Source organism: Heterodontus francisci, chromosome 13 (genome assembly GCF_036365525.1).
Source record: "Heterodontus francisci isolate sHetFra1 chromosome 13, sHetFra1.hap1, whole genome shotgun sequence".
NCBI lineage: Eukaryota > Metazoa > Chordata > Chondrichthyes > Heterodontiformes > Heterodontidae > Heterodontus > Heterodontus francisci.
In genome coordinates, this window is record NC_090383.1 from 3,127,602 (window position 1) to 3,146,287 (window position 18,686).

General features: G+C 46.1%; 1 protein-coding gene across 1 annotated transcript in view; it reads left to right on the top strand.

The window, feature by feature from the left end:
- The first annotated feature begins 15,310 nt into the window (after nucleotides 1-15,310).
- Nucleotides 15,311-18,686, top strand: part of cep68 (centrosomal protein 68) — a 40,030-nt gene continuing 36,654 nt past the window's right edge. Inside the window, exon 1 of the mRNA XM_068044263.1 lies at nucleotides 15,311-15,520. The gene's annotated coding sequence lies outside the window, so the exon portion shown is untranslated. The remainder of the gene's footprint in view (nucleotides 15,521-18,686) is intronic.

An 18,686-nucleotide genomic window follows, 5' to 3' on the forward strand; every position in this document is an offset into this window, starting at 1 on the left:
TCTTTTCTTTCTTTTGGGCCTCCTTATCTCGAGAGACAATGGATACGCGCCTGGAGGTGGTCAGTGGTTTATGAAGCAGCGCCTGGAGTGGCTATAAAGGCCAATTCTGGAGTGACAGGCTCTTCCACAGGTGCTGCAGAGAAATTTGTTTGTTGGGGCTGTTGCACAGTTGGCTCTCCCCTTGCGCCTCTGTCTTTTTTCCTGCCAACTACTAAGTCTCTTCGACTCGCCACAATTTAGCCCTGTCTTTATGGCTGCCCGCCAGCTCTGGCGAATGCTGGCAACTGACTCCCACGACTTGTGATCAATGTCACACGATTTCATGTCGCGTTTGCAGACGTCTTTATAACGGAGACATGGACGGCCGGTGGGTCTGATACCAGTGGCGAGCTCGCTGTACAATGTGTCTTTGGGGATCCTGCCATCTTCCATGCGGCTCACATGGCCAAGCCATCTCAAGCGCCGCTGACTCAGTAGTGTGTATAAGCTGGGGGTGTTGGCCGCTTCAAGGACTTCTGTGTTGGAGATATAGTCCTGCCACCTGATGCCAAGTATTCTCCGAAGGCAGCGAAGATGGAATGAATTGAGACGTCGCTCTTGGCTGGCATACGTTGTCCAGGCCTCGCTGCCGTAGAGCAAGGTACTGAGGACACAGGCCTGATACACTCGGACTTTTGTGTTCCGTGTCAGTGCGCCATTTTCCCACACTCTCTTGGCCAGTCTGGACATAGCAGTGGAAGCCATAACCTATTAAAGCAAGGAAATGTATTTATAAATTGAATGTGATAACAAGCCCCGATTTTACCTAAAACCAAAGCAAAATACTGCGGATACTGGAAATCTGACATAAAAACAGCAAGTGCTGGAAATACTCAGCAGGTTTGGCAGCATCTGTGGAGAGAGAAACAGAGTTAATATTTCAGGTCAATAACTTTACATCATAACGATTTAAATACAGTGGCACAGTGGTTAGCACCGCAGCCTCACAGCTCCAGGGACCCGGGTTCAATTCTGGGTACTGCCTGTGCGGAGTTTGCAAGTTCTCCCTGCGACCGCGTGAGTTTCCGCCGGATGCTCCGTTTTCCTCCCACAGCCAAAGACTTGCAGGTGATAGGTAAATTGGCCATTGTAAATTGCCCTTAGTGTAGGTAGGTGTTAGGGAATATGGGATTACTGTCGGGTTAGTATAAATGGGTGGTTGTGGGTCGGCACAGACTCGGTGGGCCGAAGGGCCTGTTTCAGTGCTGTATCTCTAAAAAAAAATCTAATCTGCCTGGCAAGAACAAGGCATGTGTGGATCAGAAATAAACAAACACAATAATTATATGCAGGTCACCTCAAATACATGAGAAATACTGAAAATTTGCCAATTTATGAGTTGTGATTTTTTTTTAGAGAAAACGAGGCCCCCCCCCCCCTCCCCCAGAAAAATTAGGCAGTGTATGTTTTGTATGAGCCTAACTTACCTTCAGCTGAAGCCGTCTGCTTTTCTGAATACAGCCAAACTGCTACAGGCTTTAAAGGGCCGCAGCAGCTTACAGTCCCTGATCTCTCGTTTCTGATGCATTATGACCACTTGCACAGTAGTCTGGTTGCACTGTAGAACCTGCAAAATGGCCCTACCTAAGCAATGTGAAAGATGCTGGCTATCTGTTTAAAACCCTCTAATCTGACGGTGGACCCATGCAACTCCTAATATTCCAAGAGCTTTCCTCAGTGCTGGAGTTGGACCAGCACTATCTCAGAAAATCAGCTGGCAGACACTATGACATCACTTCTGTCCTGTTTAAATACATCTACCTCCTTCGTCCTTCAATCCCTAAAACCACAGGGACTGACACATGGGCTCTGAGGTCAGAAAATATTTGATGTCTTCACTGATATCAAATCCAAATCTGTTCATTTGGGAATTCCTTATCTGAAAGGCCTGTGGAAGCAGATTCAATAGTAACTTTCAAAAGGGAGTTGGATACAGACATGAAGGGGGAAAATTGTAGGGCTTTTGGGAAAGAGCAGGAGAGTGGGACTAATTGGATAGCTCTTTCAAAGAGCCAGCACAGGCACAATGGGCCGAATGGCCTCTTCCTTTGCTGTATCACTCTATTAGTCTATGATTTTAAAATCTTTTTAAAAAGCCTCTCTCATTCTTGTTCAGACTGTGACATGGTCACCCCGTCTAGTGTAAAATGGCATGACAACAACAACTTATATTTCTATAGCCCCTTTAATGCAATAAAATGTCCCAAAGCATTTCACAGGAGCATTATAAAAAATATTTGACACTGAGCCACATAAGGCGATATTATATCAGATGACCAAAGGCTTGGTCAGAGGGGTGTTGTAAAGGCGGAGAGAGAAGAGGTGGAGAGGTTTAGGGAGGGAACTCCAGAGCTCAGGGCCCAGGCAGCTGAAGGCACGGCCGCCAATGATGGAGCGATGGAAATCGGGAATGTGCAAGAGGCCAGAATTAAAGGAGTACAGAGATCTCGGAGGGTTGTGGGGTTGGAGGAGGTTACAGAGATAGGCTAAATCAATCACCTCTTGGATTGTCTCAGTCATTTATTGTACTTCTCAAAATTTGCCCAATTTAGCGTTGTGCGTTCCCAGTAGAATCCAGCTTAATGAGAAAAAATGTAAAATTAACATTGGGAATAGAACATGCTGCGATTTTGGACTTCACACGCCCCCTCTGTTTAGTTGATGTAACTGCAACCTCAGAAGGCTCTGCTGCTTCCTGCACATGCTCCTCATAGCTGACCCTAACATGTTTTCTGGGGTCAAGTTCTAATTTAAGATGCCAAGCACCCACTAGGAACGTGCAAAGGAAAAGGTGCAGGACCCCCAGCACGACTATCATTTTTAATTGACTGTAGCAAGCATTTAAGGAAATAAGGCCATTAAAATGGAAATGACTGCACAGTGTGGGCAAAGCATCTTTCCTGCCTGTCAAAGGTTTTAAAATTCTCATCCTTGTTTCCAAGCCCCTCCATGGCTTTGCCCCCTCCCCCATCTCTGTAATCTCCTCCAGCCCCACAACCCTCCGAGATCTCTGCGCTCCTCTAATTCTGGCCTCTTGAGCCTCCCCGATTTTAATCGTTCCACCATTGGCGGCCGTGCCTTCAGCTGCCTGGGCCTTAAGCTCTGGAATTCCCTCCCTGAACCTCTCCATCTCTCTACCTCACTTTCCTCCTTTAAGATACTCCTTAAAACCTACTTCTCTGACCAAACTTTCGGTCACCCATCTGAAATATCTTCTTATGCGGCTCAGTGTCAAATTCTGTTTGATAACGCTCTGTGAAGGCACCATATAAATGCAAGTTGTTGTTGTTGTGTTAAACAATGAGTTGGAGGCAGGGCAGGACTCACAGTAAACAGTCTATCTTACAACAAACAAAGTCTGTTTAATCTGCAAACCAGGCCAATATTCATCCTTCAAACAACATCACTAAAAGACAGATTATCTGGTCATTATCGCATTACTGTTTGTGGGAGCTTGCTGTGCGCAAATTGGCTGCCGCGTTTCCTACATTACAACAGTGATTACACTCCAGTGGCTGTAAAGCACTTTGGGGAGTCCTCTGGTCATGAAAGGTTCTATAGAAATGCAACTCTCTTTTTCTTATCAGCATGTATTTCCTTGCAATTCTCTGCTCTTTACTGAGAGGGAGTGGGTTTAGACAGGTGGGAACACAAGGCTGAGAGAAGGACTGAGCTCCTGACTGGTAGATGGTACAATCAAAGGACAAACCTATCACTTGAAATCAATCGCATTGTGCTCAGGAACTCTTGCAAACATCCAGTTTTCAGGGACAACTCACTTCGAACTGAAACAAAAACAAAAAGTGCTGGAAATACTCAGCAGGTCTGACAGCATCTGTGGAGAGAGAAGCAGAGTTAACGTTTCAGGTCTGTGACCCTTCATCAGAACTGGCAAAGGTTAGAAAAGAATTAGGTTTTAAGCAAGTGAAGGGGAGGGGAGTGGGGGAGAGAACAAAGGAGAACATAGGGCAGGAGAGATTAAATAACAAAGCTGTCCTGGGAGAAAGGCAAAGAGTGTGTTAATGCTTGTGGTGAAAGACAAAGCATTAGTCCAGAGAGAGTGTTAATAGTGGAATAATGAGCAACTCTGACTACATGAAAAGCAGGCACATGGTTAAAAATTAAAATATTAAAAAAGGCCAGTCATACTCTGAAGTTATTGAACTCAGTGTTCAGTCCACAAGGCTGTAGAGTGCCTAATCGACAGATCAGGTGCTGCTCCTCGAGCTTGTGTTAATTTTCACTGGAACACTGGAGCAGGCCAAAGATAGAAATGTTGGCATGAGAGCAGGGGGGAGTGTTGAAATGGCAAACAGTCGGAAGCTTGGGGTCAAGCTTTTACACTGAGTGCAGGTGTTCAGCAAAGTGGTCCCCAATGTAGAGGAGACCACATTATGAGCAGTGAATACAGTATACTACACTGAATGAAGTACAAGTAAATCACTGCTTCACCTGAAAGGATTGTTTGGGGCCCAGGATAGTGAGGAGAGAGGAGGTAAATGGGCAGGTATTACACCTCCTGCGTTTGCAGGGGAAGGTGCCGTGGGAAGGGAACAAGGTGTCAGGGGTAATGGAGGAGTGGACCAGGGTGTCGCGGAGGGAACAATCGCTTTGGAATGCTGATGGGGGAGGGGAAGATGCGTTTGGTAGTGGCATCACACTGGAGGTGGCGGAAATGGCACAGGATGATCCTTTGGATATGGAGGCTGGTGGGGTAGAAAGTGAGGACAAGGGGAACCCTGTCGCAGTTCTGGGACAGAGGGGAAGGGATGAGGGCAGAAGTGTGAAAAATGGGTCAGACACGGTTGAAGGCCCTGTCAACCACAGTGGGGGGGAATCCTCGGTTGAGGAAAAAGGAAGACATATCAGAGGCACTGTTGTGGAAGGTTGCATCATCAGAGCAGATGTGTCAGAGACGGAGAAACTGGGAGAATGGAATTGAGTCCTTACAGGAGGTAGGGTGTGAAGAAGTGTAGTCGAGGTAGCTGTGGGAGTCGGTGGGCTTATAATGAATGTTAGAAGACAACCTATCCCCAGAGATGGAGACAGAGAAGTCAAGGAAGGGAAGGGAAGTGTCGGAGATGGACCATGTAAAGGTGAGAGAAGGGTGGAAATTGGAAGCAAAATTGATAAAGTTTTCCAGTTCGGGGCGGGAGCAGAAAACGGCACCGATACAATCATCAATGTACCGGAAAAAGAGTTGGGGGAGGGGGCCTGAGTAGGACTGGAACAAAGAATGTTCTGCATATCCCACAAAAAGACAAGCATAACTAGGACCCATGCGGGTACCCATAGCGACATCTTTTACTTGAAGGAAGTGAGTGGAGTTGAAGGAGAAGTTATTCAATGTGAGAACAAGTTCAGCCAGGCGGAGGAGGGTGGTGGTGGATGGGGACTGGTTTGGCCTCTGTTCCAGGAAGAAGCAGAGAGCCCTCAAACCATCCTGGTGGGGGATGGAGGTGTAGAGAGATTGGACGTCCATAGTGAAGAGGAAGTGGTTAGGGCCAGGAAACAGGAAATTGTCAAAATGACGTAGGGTGTCAGAAGAGTCACGGATGTAGGTGGGAAGAGACTGGACTGGGGAGAAAAGATAGAGTCAAGATAGGAAGGAATAAGTTCAGTGGGGCAGGAGCAGGCTGAAACAATGGGTCTGCCGGGACAGTCCTGTTTGTGGATTTTAGGAAGGAGGTAGAAGCGGGCTGTCCGGGGTTGCGGGACTATGAGATTAGAAGCTGTGGACGGAAGATCTCCAGAGTAGACGAGGTCAGTAACAGTCGTGTGGACAGTAACTTGATGTTCGGTGGTGGGTTCATGGTCCAGGGGAAGTAGGAACAAGTGTCTGAGAGTTGGCGCTGAGCCTCTGCAAGGTAGAGGTCAGTGTGCCAGATAACAACAGCACCACCCTTGTCTGCAGGTTTGATGACAATGTCGGGGTTAGACCTGAGAGAACAGAGTGCAGCAAGTTCAGAGGGGGACAGGTTAGAGTGACTGAGGGGGGCAGAGAAATTGAGACGGCCGATGTCTCGCTGACAGTTTTCAATGAAAAGATCAAGAGAGGGTAAGAGGCCAGAGGGTGAGGTCCAGCTGGAGGGAGAATGCTGGAGGCGGATGAATGGGTCTGCTGGTCGGGGGGAGGACTCCTGGTCAAAGAATTGAGCACGGAGGCGAAGGCAACGGAAGAAGAGCTCAACGTCATGCCGAGCGCGAAATTCATTGAGGTGAGGGCGTAAGGTAAAGGTCTGCTACCCGACCCGATGACGGGTCGGGTTCGGGTTGGGTCGGGTCGGACCCCTCTTCCGGGTCCGGCTTTTGGGCCTGGGTCGGGCCGAGTCCAGGTCAGGCCGGGGCCAGGTCCGGGTCGGGCCAGACACACACTGCAAGTGCTCTGCAGGTAAATATTGAAATTAAAAAACTTATCTGAGCTGGGAGTCTGGGACGAAACTGAGTCTGCGCAGTGAGCGAGTGACGTCACTGTGACGTCATCATGCATGCGCTGCAGCTTCCTGGAGGATCGGTGTCAGGAAGGTAAGTAAACGAATGGTCGGGTCGGGTTGAGTCGGGGTTGGGCTCTGGTTGGGTTGGGCTAGGGGCAAAATCGGAGGGACTTGGGTCGGGTCGGGCTCGGGTCTGCTGTGGTTTGGTCCGTTTCGGGTCGGGTTCCTTTTCCTGACCTGAGCAGGCTATTTGCTAAACTGAGTTCCTTTGCTGAGTACAGAACGTTCAGCGTCAGAGAGGGGAAGGTCAGAGGGTATAGTGAATACACGGCAAGGGGTCAGATCAGAAGGGATGGGGTCAGAGGGAAGTGAAGGGGAAGAAGGATCTGGAGGGGCATTAGACCCATCAATTGCTGGAGCTTGCGTTCCTTAACACCTGAAAGGGAAAAAAAAGTTTTTTGTTAATGCGTCGGATAAGATGAAGGATGAAATGAAACTGCGGAGTAAAACAGCTTTGAGATAAGGTGAGGTGGTGCTTCTGCAGAGAGAGGTCCAGTGTGTACATGTGGCGGCGCATGACACTGAGTGTGGAACTCAGGATGCGGCAAGAACAGCAGTCCGGGGAACGTTGTATTTCTCTCAGATACCTGTAATCCTGGGTGGATTCAAAACATGAGGGATGAAACTTCAGTTGGAATCCACGTGGAATAAGTCGGAGCCGGAGACAGTCACTGAGGAAGGAGATGTGGCTGTGAAAACGAGTTTTGGTAGACACTTTATCAAACACCACGAGGGAAATAGAAAACAATGAAGGTGAACAAGATAAAAGAGACAAACGAAAATCCCGTCGGAGAGAAGAGCAGAACTTCTTCAAGGTCGGCATTCCTGGAAGAGAAGTGGCAGTGAATTAAACACTAAAATAAAAGCAAAATACTGCGGATGCTGGAAATCTGAAATAAAAACAAAAACTGCTGGAAATACTCGGCAGGTTTGGCAGCATCTGTGGAGAGAGAAGCAAAGTTAACGTTTCAGGTCTGTGACCTTGCATCAGAACTGGCAAAGGTTAGAAAAGAATTAGGTTTTAAGCAAGTGAAGGGGAGGGGAGTGGGGGAGAGAACAAAGGGGAAGGTGTTTGATAGGGCAGGAGAGATTAAATAACAAAGCTGTCCTGGGAAAAGGCAAAGAGTGTGTTAATGCTTGTGGTGAAGGACAAAGCATTAGTCCAGAGAGTGTTAATAGTGAATAATGAGCAGCTCTGACTACATGAAAAGCAGGCACATGGTTAAAAAATTAAATATTAAAAAAGGCCAGTCATGCTCTGAAGTTATTGAACTCAGTGTTCAGTCCACAAGGCTGTAGAGTGCCTAATCGACAGATCGGGTGCTGCTCCTCGAGCCTGCGTTGATGTTCACTGGAACACTAGAGCAGGCCAAAGATAGAAATGTGGGCATGAGAGCAGGGGGGAATGTTGAAATGGAAAACGACTGGAAGTTCGGGGTCAAGCTTTCGAACTGAGTGGAGGTGTTCCGCAAAGCGGTCACCCAGTCTGCGTTTGGTGTCCCCAATATAGAGGAGACCACACTGTGAGCAGCGAATACAGTATACTACATTGAAAGAAGTACAAGTAAATCACTGCTTCACCTGAAAGGAGTGTTTGGGGCCCTGGATAGTGAGGAGAGAGGAGGTAAATGGGCAGGTATTACACCTCCTGCGATTGCAGGGGATGGTGCCATGGGAAGGGAAGAGGTGTTGGGGGTAATGGAGGAGTGGACCAGGGTGTCGTGGAGGGAATGATCCCTATGGAATTCTGACAGGGGAGGGGAGAGGAAGATCACTTGGGGATAAGGAATGGGGAGCGAAGCAGTGTGTTTTTGAGGTAGGGGGATGGGGAGTAAACAGATCACTTCAAACTGTATTACCCATAATCAACTCTGATACATTTCACTGAATAATACAAATGAAACTAACAAAAGCAACCAGCATTTAAAGATAAATGTCTTTTTGGTTGTCTGGCACTGAATTTTATCAATTTTCCGATAAAAAGTTCCCTTTTTTTTCATCAACCTGATCTGGGAAACAGACAGAAAGCCCATTTACCATCTTTAAACTTCTCCAAATCAAGCTGCTAAGCAATCTATACTTAGCTTCAGCATTCCTGTTCTGTATGAGTGTGTTCCCTCTCCCCAAGGGTCGTATCTCACGTAACTCTGGAGAGCAAAGCTTGGGAATCCCCAGAAGTCTATGCAGGGACATGACTGGAATTTAACCCAGCAAAACCGAGCAGCTGGACCGAGCTGCTTCCCTAGTTAGAACACCCTACCTGACAGGCCATTGAGTTATATAGAGTGGGGCAAGGGGGGAATTTTGGCGTCCTTTGTCTGGGCCTTTGGGTTCCATTAATGAGCCAGGATGCTGGCCAGTCATCAGCACTGCTCTCAGATACTGCAGACCAGAATGGTCACTGAGTTCACTATAGAGGTTTCATTTAGTTCAGAGGTTTCATCAAAGCTTAACCCCAAAGACACACTGCTTTACTCCCCATTCCTTAACCCCAAAGACACACTGCTTTACTCCCCATTCCTTAACCCCAAAGACACACTGCTTTACTCCCCATTCCTTAACCCCAAAGACACACTGCTTTACTCCCCATTCCTGAACCCCAAAGACACACTGCTTTACTCCCCATTCCTGAACCCCAAAGACACACTGCTTTACTGCCCATTCCTTAACCCCAAAGACACACTGCTTTACTCCCCATTCCTTAACCCCAAAGACACACTGCTTTACTCCCCATTCCTTAACCCCAAAGACACACTGCTTTACTCCCCATTCCTGAACCCCAAAGACACACTGCTTTACTCCCCATTCCTGAACCCCAAAGACACACTGCTTTACTCCCCAAACCCCAACCCCAAAGACACACTGCTTTACTCCCCATTCCTGAACCCCAAAGACACACTGCTTTACTCCCCATTCCTGAACCCCAAAGACACACTGCTTTACTCCCCATTCCTTAACCCCAAAGACACACTGCTTTACTCCCCATTCCTTAACCCCAAAGACACACTGCTTTACTCCCCATTCCTTAACCCCAAAGACACACTGCTTTACTCCCCATTCCTGAACCCCAAAGACACACTGCTTTACTCCCCATTCCTGAACCCCAAAGACACACTGCTTTACTCCCCATTCCTGAACCCCAAAGACACACTGCTTTACTGCCCATTCCTTAACCCCAAAGACACACTGCTTTACTCCCCATTCCTTAACCCCAAAGACACACTGCTTTACTCCCCATTCCTTAACCCCAAAGACACACTGCTTTACTCCCCATTCCTGAACCCCAAAGACACACTGCTTTACTCCCCATTCCTGAACCCCAAAGACACACTGCTTTACTCCCCAAACCCCAACCCCAAAGACACACTGCTTTACTCCCCATTCCTGAACCCCAAAGACACACTGCTTTACTCCCCATTCCTGAACCCCAAAGACACACTGCTTTACTCCCCATTCCTTAACCCCAAAGACACACTGCTTTACTCCCCAAACCCCAACCCCAAAAACACACTGCTCTACTCCCCAATCCTGAACCCCAAAGACACACTGCTTTACTGCCCATTCCTGAACCCCAAAGACACACTGCTTTACTCCCCAAACCCCAACCCAGCAAGGAGCAGTTTAGTTACGAGTTAGTGGTCAGACAACTAAATGGGGTTTTGGATCCCCGCCATATGGACAGAAAGTACCAGGCGGTCCTCAGGAATGGCATGCTGAGCAGCACAGTTTAGCACTAGACGTGCGACTGTACAGCCAATATCCTCCTGACAACAGTGTGGACACATGGTCACACCCTAGTGAACGCTGATTCCATCAGTTACACGTATGAATATTCAGCAACAGCAGCTTCCCTCTCTGCAATTCAATCATTGTAGACACCAAACCCATGGTATATTACGCAGTGAGTTGTTGTGATCTGGAACGCGCTGCCTGAAAGGACAGTGGAAGCAGATTCAATAGTAACTTTCAAAAGGGAATCGGATAAATATCTGAAGGGGGAGATTTTATGGGGCTATGAGGAAAGAGCAGGGGAGTGGGATTGTTTGGATAGCTCTACCAAACAGCTGGCACAGAAATGGTGGGCCGAATGGCCTCCTTCTGTGCTGTATCATCCTATGATTCTATGTTGTCATACCAGGCCTCGAGGGAATGTAGGGGTTGCCAACCCTCCAGGAATGCCCGGAAGTCTCCAGGAATTAAAGACCGATCTCCTGGACATTGTTTCCAGCAACCCTGGAGAAAAATCTGGTGATAAAATAAAATGGTGTTTTATTCCCATTTACATTTAACACTGTGGAGGTGGTGGGAGATCACATGATGGTACAGCAAGAATGTTTACTAAGCTGTCATTGAAATGGTGTTGGTGAACACATTTATTCTCTCCCCTTAGCTCCCCTCAGCTCCATATTCCAGTGCTACAATTGGCATGACATCATCTGAGGTGAACAAGATGAAGGGAAATTGTGACTAGACACCACAAGGCTGACGATTCACAGACATACAACAGGTCTTGATACAGTAATTCTGTGGAATATTTTTTTCACTCATTCACAGGATGTGATGGTCACAGGCCAGCATTTGCTAGACATTTCAGAGAGTCTGGAGAGACATATAGGTCAGACCAGGTAAGGATGGCAGATTTCCTTCCCTGAAGGGTATTAGTGAACCAGATGGGGTTTTACAACAATCAGGTAGTTTTACGGTCACCATTACTGAGATTGGCTTTTTAATTTCAGATTATTTTATTGCATTTAAATTACTCAACTGTTGTGGTGGGATTTGAACTCATATCATTGGATCTTTAGTCCAGACCTCTGGATTACCAATCTAGTAATATAAGCACAATGCTAATTTTCCCTACAAATTCTGTACATTGCATTCCCTTTCTTAGCAAGTGTATTTGGGAAAGGAGTCATGCAGTGACTGGGTGTTACCAGGGCTGAAAGGACATAACTATCAGGAAAGGCTGAACAGGCTGAGGGCATTTGTTTCTTGGAAAGACTGAATGCTGACCCGATAGAGGTCTTTAAGATAATGAAAGGATTTCCTAGGGCAGCCATAGAGAAAATGTTTTCACTTGTGGGGAAGAGACCAAAACTAGAGGCCACAGATATAAGATATGCACTAATAAATCCAAAAGGGAATTCAGGAGAAATCTGGGTGGAGCATAAACACTGGTGTAGACTAGTTGTGCTAAATGGCCTGTACTCTGAAGAATGGAGAATTACCTCATTATCCTGTTACATCCCCCAGCACCGAAGATGTGAGGAGAACTCAGAGGAAAAAAATAATTTAGGAATTTAGGTGGGGAGATTTATATATATGCATTACTTGCTTACACTGCACAGTTCAAAAATTCAAAGATCTTGCACATGGAGGTAACAATTTGCTCCCAAATTTTTGTTGATTTTACATATATATGTGTGTGCTTGTATTATTATGTGTTATCATGCGTGTATCATGAGTATGTTTGCGTGTGTATGTTATCATGTGTAGGTGTGTGTGAGAAGGGAGGGTGGATGACATGAATTGATTGAGGTTTTTTTTCCCGTGTAAAAGCAAGGCACACGTCTAGGTTCATGAATAATCTTTTACTAGACTTCATTAATTCTTGCACGGTGACTATTTGTCCTTGAGGATCAGCAGTGATACTGTGGCTCTTGGGGAAAGAATTAGTCAAAGATATGAAGGATTGCTACAGCTGTATAACTTCATGTGTTAAATTGTAACAGCATTGAACTTAATGTTTTAATTTTGCCAGAACATGTTACATGATACACAAAATATAACAAATTGCAAGAAAGAAAGAATTTGGTGGACAGTAAAAGATTTTTGTGTGAACCTCTTTCTGAATGTATTGTAGGACAGATTAAATGACAAAAGGTTTCATGGTACAAAGCCAAAGGGAGTGGTAATGGGATAAGTAAAGAAACAAAAGCTGTGTCCAGAGGGGGTGTGAATGACAGGATAGCAGTCGTCCAAACACAAAGTAGAGATTAAAAGAGAAACGAGGGGAAAAAAACCAGCCAAAAAAACCACAAAACAAAATGGGGGCAGAGGTTATGATCTAAAATTGTTGAACTCAATGTTGAGTCAAGAAAGCTGTAAAGTGTCCATTCAAAAGATGAGGTGCTGTTCCTCAAGCTTGCATTGAGCTTCATTAGAACATTGTAGCAGGCCAAGGACAGAAAGATCAGAGTGAGAGCAAGGTAGAGAATTGAAATGACAAAGAACAAAGAACAGTACAGCACAGGAACAGGCCATTCGGCCCTCCAAGCCTGCCTAATCTTGATGCCTGTCTAAACTAAAACCTTCTGCACTTCCGGGGTCTGTATCCCTCTATTCCCATCCTATTCATGTATTTGTCAAGATGCCTCTTAAACGTCTCTATGGTACCTGCTTCCACCACCTCCCCCGGCAACAAGTTCCAGGCACTCACCACCCTCTGTGTAAAGAACTTGCCTCGCACATCCCCTCTAAACTTTTCCCCTCTCACCTTAAACCTATGTCCCCTAGTAACTGACTCTTCCACCCTGGGAAAAAGCTTCTGACTATCCATTCTGTCCATGCCGCTTATAACTTTGTAAACCTCTATCATGTCGCCCCTTCACCTCCGTCGTTCCAGTGAAAACAATCCGAGTTTATCCAACCTCTCCACATAGCTAATGCCCTCCAGACCAGGCAACATCCTGGTAAACCTCTTCTGTACCCTCGCCAAAGCCTCCACGTCCTTCTGGTAGTGTGGCGACCAGAATTGCACGCAATATTCTAAGTGTGGCCTAACTAAAGTTCTGTACAGCTGCAACATGACTTGCCAATTTTTATACTCTATGCCCTGACCGATAAAGGCAAGCATGCCGAATGCCTTCTTGACTACCTTATCCACCTGCGTTGCCACTTTCAGTGACCTGTGGACCTGTACGCCCAGATCTCTCTGCCTGTCAATACTCCTAAGGGTTCTGCCATTTACTGTATACCTCCCACCTGCATTAGACCTTCCAAAATGCATTACCTCACATTTGTCCGGATTAAACTCCATCTGCTATTTCTCCGCCCAAGTCTCCAACCGATCTATATCCTGCTGTATCCTCTGACAATCCTCATCATTATCCGCAACTCCATCAACCTTTGTGTCGTCTGCAAACTTACTAATCAGACCAGCTACATTTTCCTCCAAATCATTTATATATACTACAAAGAGCAAAGGTCCCAGCACTGATCCCTGCGGAACACCACTAGTCACATCTCTCCATTCAGAAAAACACCCATCCACTGATACCCTCTGTCTTCTATGACCGAGCCAGTTCTGTATCCATTTTGCCAGCTCACCTCTGATCCCATGTGACTTCACCTTTTGTACCAGTCTGCCATGCGGGACCTTGTCAAAGACCTTACTAAAGTCCATATAGATAACATCCACTGCGCTTCCTTCATCAATCATCTTCGTCACTTCCTCAAAAAACTCAATCAAATTAGTAAGACACGACCTCCCCTTCACAAAACCATGCTGTCTCTCGCTAATAAGTTTGTTTGTTTCCAAATGGGAGTAAATCCTGTCCCGAATAATCCTCTCTAATAATTTCCCTACCACTGACGTAAGGCTCACCGGCCTATAATTTCCTGGATTATCCTTGCCACCCTTCTTAAACAAAGGCACAACATTGGCTATTCTCCAGTCCTCTGGGACCTCACCTGTAGCCAATGAGGATACAAAGATTTCTGTCAAGGCCCCAGCAATTTCTTCCCTTGCCTCCCTCAGTATTCTGGGGTAGATCCCATCAGGCCCTGGGGACTTATCTACCTTAATGCTTTGCATGTTTGACAAGCGACAGAAGCTCAGCGTTGTGCTTGCAGACTGTATGGCGGTGTTTCGCAAAGCGGTCAGGCAACTGCATTGTGAGCAACGAATACAGAAACTAAATTGAAAGGAGTACAAGTAAATCGCTGTTTCACCTGGAAGGAGTGTTTGGAGCCCTGGACAGTGAGGAGAGAGAGGAGGTAAAAAGGCAGGTGTTGTATCTCCTGTGATTGCATGGGAAGGTAAGAAAGGGAGGGGATGACTGAGGAGTGGACCAGGGTGTTGGGGAGGGAACGGTCCCTTTGGAATTCTGAAAGAGGAGGGGAGGGGATGATGTGTTTGGTGGTGGCATCACGCTGGAGGTGGCGGAAATGGCAGAGGATGATCCGTTGAATACGTAGGCTGGTGGGGTGGAGCAACAGCGTCTGATTTTTCAGTTAGACACCTTACAGCCTTCCAGACTCAATACTGAGTTCAACAATTTTAGATCCTAACCTCTGCCCCCCATTTTGTTTTGTGTCTTTTTGCTGGTTCCGTTTTTTCTCTTACTTTGCTTTTAATCTCTTTACTTTGCCTTTGGACAGCTACTATCCTGTCATTCATACCCCCTCTGGACACATTGTTTGTTTCTTTACTTGTCCCATTACCATCGCCTTTTGCCTTGCACCATCATTCTCTTTATCATTAAATCTCTCCTGTCTTTCACCCAATCACAGACCTTTCCTTTTGTTCTTTTCCCACCCTTTCACTTGCTTAAAACATCTTACATTTTTAATTTTTCCCAGTTCTGATGAAAGGTTATCAAATTGAAACGTTAACTCTGTTTCTCTCTCCACAGAAGCTGCTGAGTCTTTCCAGCATTTTCTGTTTTGATTCCACATTTCCAGCCTCTCCAGTCTCTGGATTTTGTGTTTGTGTGACGCGCGGAGCCGGATTGTAGCGAGCTCTCTGATTGGCCACTGCGGCAGTGTAGCGATCGCGTTGCCGGGCTCTGATTGGCTGCAGCAGCGCTCGCCCCGCCCCTTCTGTTTGTTACACTTTCCTCGAACGTGTGAAGTTGTTCCGGAAGCGACAGATTCCACCGGACACCGAGCCCCGGGAGTGACCATCGGACTGGACACCGAGCCCCGGGAGTGACCGTGGGAGTGAGTAGGCGGCTCCGGGCTCCAGGCTCCAGGATGCGGGATGGGTGAGTCCGGTGCTGCTCTGTTATGAAGCAGTTTGAGGTCTGGTGATCCTGGAGTTGCAGCTCCTGCTCTGATCCTGACTCCGCTGTGGATCCTGTTGGGGACTGAGTGAACAGTGAAGGCGCCGCTCCTTCCACTGTCTCCCGACACAGAAACATAAAGTGATCTTAGTTATTACTTTGCAATGATTACCCTCATAAATAGCAACACAGCGACCAGATTGCGGATTAAAGACTCTCCTGGTTTCAAACAGAAATCATGTTTTTAGGTTTGAGATTAAAGGGAAACTGATGGGGAAATACCAGAAAGACACTTCCCTTTCCCAGGGCACCTTCCCATGGAATCGCAAGTGGTTTAATATCTGCCCTTTTACCTCCTCTCTCCTCACTAAGGCCTCAAACACTCCTTCCAGGTGAAGCAGTGATTTACTTGTACTTCCTTCCATTTACTATACTGTATTCACTGTTCACAGTGCGGTCGCCTCTACATTGAGGAGACGAAATGTAGGTTGCGTGACTGCTTTGCAGAACACCTCTGTGCAGTCTGAAAGCATAACTCTGAGCTTCTGGTTGCTTGCCCTTTCAATTCACCACCCTGCTCCCAAACATACATTTCTGTCTTTGGCCTGCTGCAGTGTTCTAGTGAACATCAAAGCAAGCTCGAGGAACAGCATCTCATCCATGGATTAGGCACTCAACCGTCTTGCAGACTCAACATTGAGTTCAACAATTTCAGAGCATAACTTTCCTTTTTTAACTTTTTATTTACATTTTTTAAAAAACCATCTGCCTGTTTTTCATGTGCTTTTGAACAGAGCTGCTCATTATTCTGCCATTAACACTCTCTGGTTTAATGCTTTGTCTTTCACCACAAGCATTAACACACTCTTTGCCTTTGTCCCAGGACAGTTTTTAGAGATAGCGATACAGCACTGAAACAGGCCCTTCGGCCCACCGAGTCTGTGCCGACCAACAACCACCCATTTATACTAATCCTACATTAATCCCATATTCCCTACCACATCCCCACCATTCTCCTACCACCTACCTACACTAGGGGCAACTTACCTATCAACCTGCAAGTCTTTGGCTGTGGGAGGAAACCGGAGCACCCGGCGGAAACTCACACGGTCACAGGGAGAACTTGCAAACTCTGCACGGGCAGTACCCAGAATCGAACCCGGGTCACTGGAGCTGTGAGGCTGTTTTGTTATTTAATTTCTCCTGCCCTCTGCCCTATCACACACCTTCCCCACCAACCCCCCCCCCCCACCCCCGAAACTTGCTTAAAATCCTAATTCTTTTCTAACCTTTGCCAGTTCTGATGGAAGGTCACTGACCTGAAAAGTTATCTCTGTTTCTCTCTCTATAGATGCTGCCTGACCTGAGTATTTCCAGCGCTTTCTGTTTTTATTTCAGATTTCCAGAATCTGCAGTATTTTGCTTTTATTATATCAGAAAGACGGTTTGCTTTAATTCCAAATTTGCTCTTTTTTTTTTACTGTTCCATCTGGAATGATGAATTGTGCAAATTGTGTTGTTTGTAGAGAGAGAGAGAAAGTCAGTTTCAATCAGTTTCACAGAACTTTGCTCAATTTCATGTTTATAATTTATGGTGGTGGCGGATTTAAAAAATCAGTGAAATGGGCTCTGTGAATTGTCTTAACCCATTCCCTCTGATTTTAATCCATCATCCCTTCACTGTGGTCTGATTTTTATAATTAATTTATTTGGAAAACTGAAAATGTAGTGTTAAATAATCATTGCCAATGCATATTAATTCATTTAAATTATTCATGTAGTGTTAGAGTGGGTATCCAGATTGTTGGATATCTGATGAATGGTCACTGACCTGAAACATTAACTCTGTTTCTCTCTCCACAGATGCTTCCAGACCTGCTGAGTATTTCCAGCATTTTTTAAAATTTCATATTTCTAGCATCTGTAGTAGTTTGCTTTTATTGTTGGATGTCTAGATTGGTTCATTATAGAGGAAGTTAATTGATTCAGAGATACTTGTTTGGCAAGTCTCTGCTGCTGTAAATTATTCTTTCCCTGGCCTGCTGCAAGTCAGCATAGGTAACAAGTTCTGAACTGTGATTGTGTTCCGACTGTAACTCTGAAATATTCTAAGGAATTAAAAGCAAAATACTGCAGATGCTGCAAATCTGAAATAAAAACAAAATGCTGGGAATACTCAGCATGTCTGGTAGCATCTGTGGAGAGAGAAACAGAGTTAACGTTTCAGGTCAATGACCTTTCATCAGTTGAGCATTTCCAGCACTTTCTGTTATTTTAAGGAATTAACTGGTTTCAGAGGTTTGTTGCTCCTGCGGTTAGGTTGCAGAGAGGGTCAAACTCCCTCTGGGGCTACAGTTTGGAAATGGTGTGTATTACCGCTGTGGTCAGCAATGCACTCACAGGTTACAGAGAGCTGGACTGTTACTGAAGGGCCCTTTTTGGATGCCGTTTGCCTGTTGGGATCTGAAACCTGCTTGTCAGTTGTGTAATGAGCTACTCGCGACTATCCTCCTTGGGGAAGTGTAGCATCTTGCTGAGGTGGCTCCAAAATGACACGGCCTGCAATGGAAGTTTAAAACCATGTCCACCCTCAATGGTAGATTTGGGAATGTGATATCTGAGCTGTGTAGATCCCCAGCACTCTGGTATGGTTCATTAAGCAGCCAGTTTAGCTTGTTTATAGAACCTGAAGGAGTAGCCCTGGCACTGGGGATTGGAATACTTCCTGCTCACCTTCAGATAGAATAGATACCAAAATACTTTCAGCTGGTGAGAGTCTAGGGCAAGGGCATATAACCTTAAGATCAGAGCCAGGCCATTCAGGAGAGAGTTAGGAAATACTTCTTCACGCAAAGGGTGTTAGCGCTGTGGAACACTGTCCCACAAAAAGCAGTAGATGCTGGGGTCAATTAGTAACTTTAAATCTGAGATGGATAATGCTTAGCTAGGCAAGGGTATTAAGGGATAAGGAACCAAGGTGGGTGTAAGGAATGAGGATACAAATAAGCTGTGATTTCATTGATTGATGCGGGACAGGCTCGAGGCATTCTCCTGTATGCATGTTCCTGCAACCCTCCAAGCCCATTCCCTAACATGTGGCGTCTCAACTGGACAAATAGCGGGAAGCTTCTGATTGTTTTATGTCAGT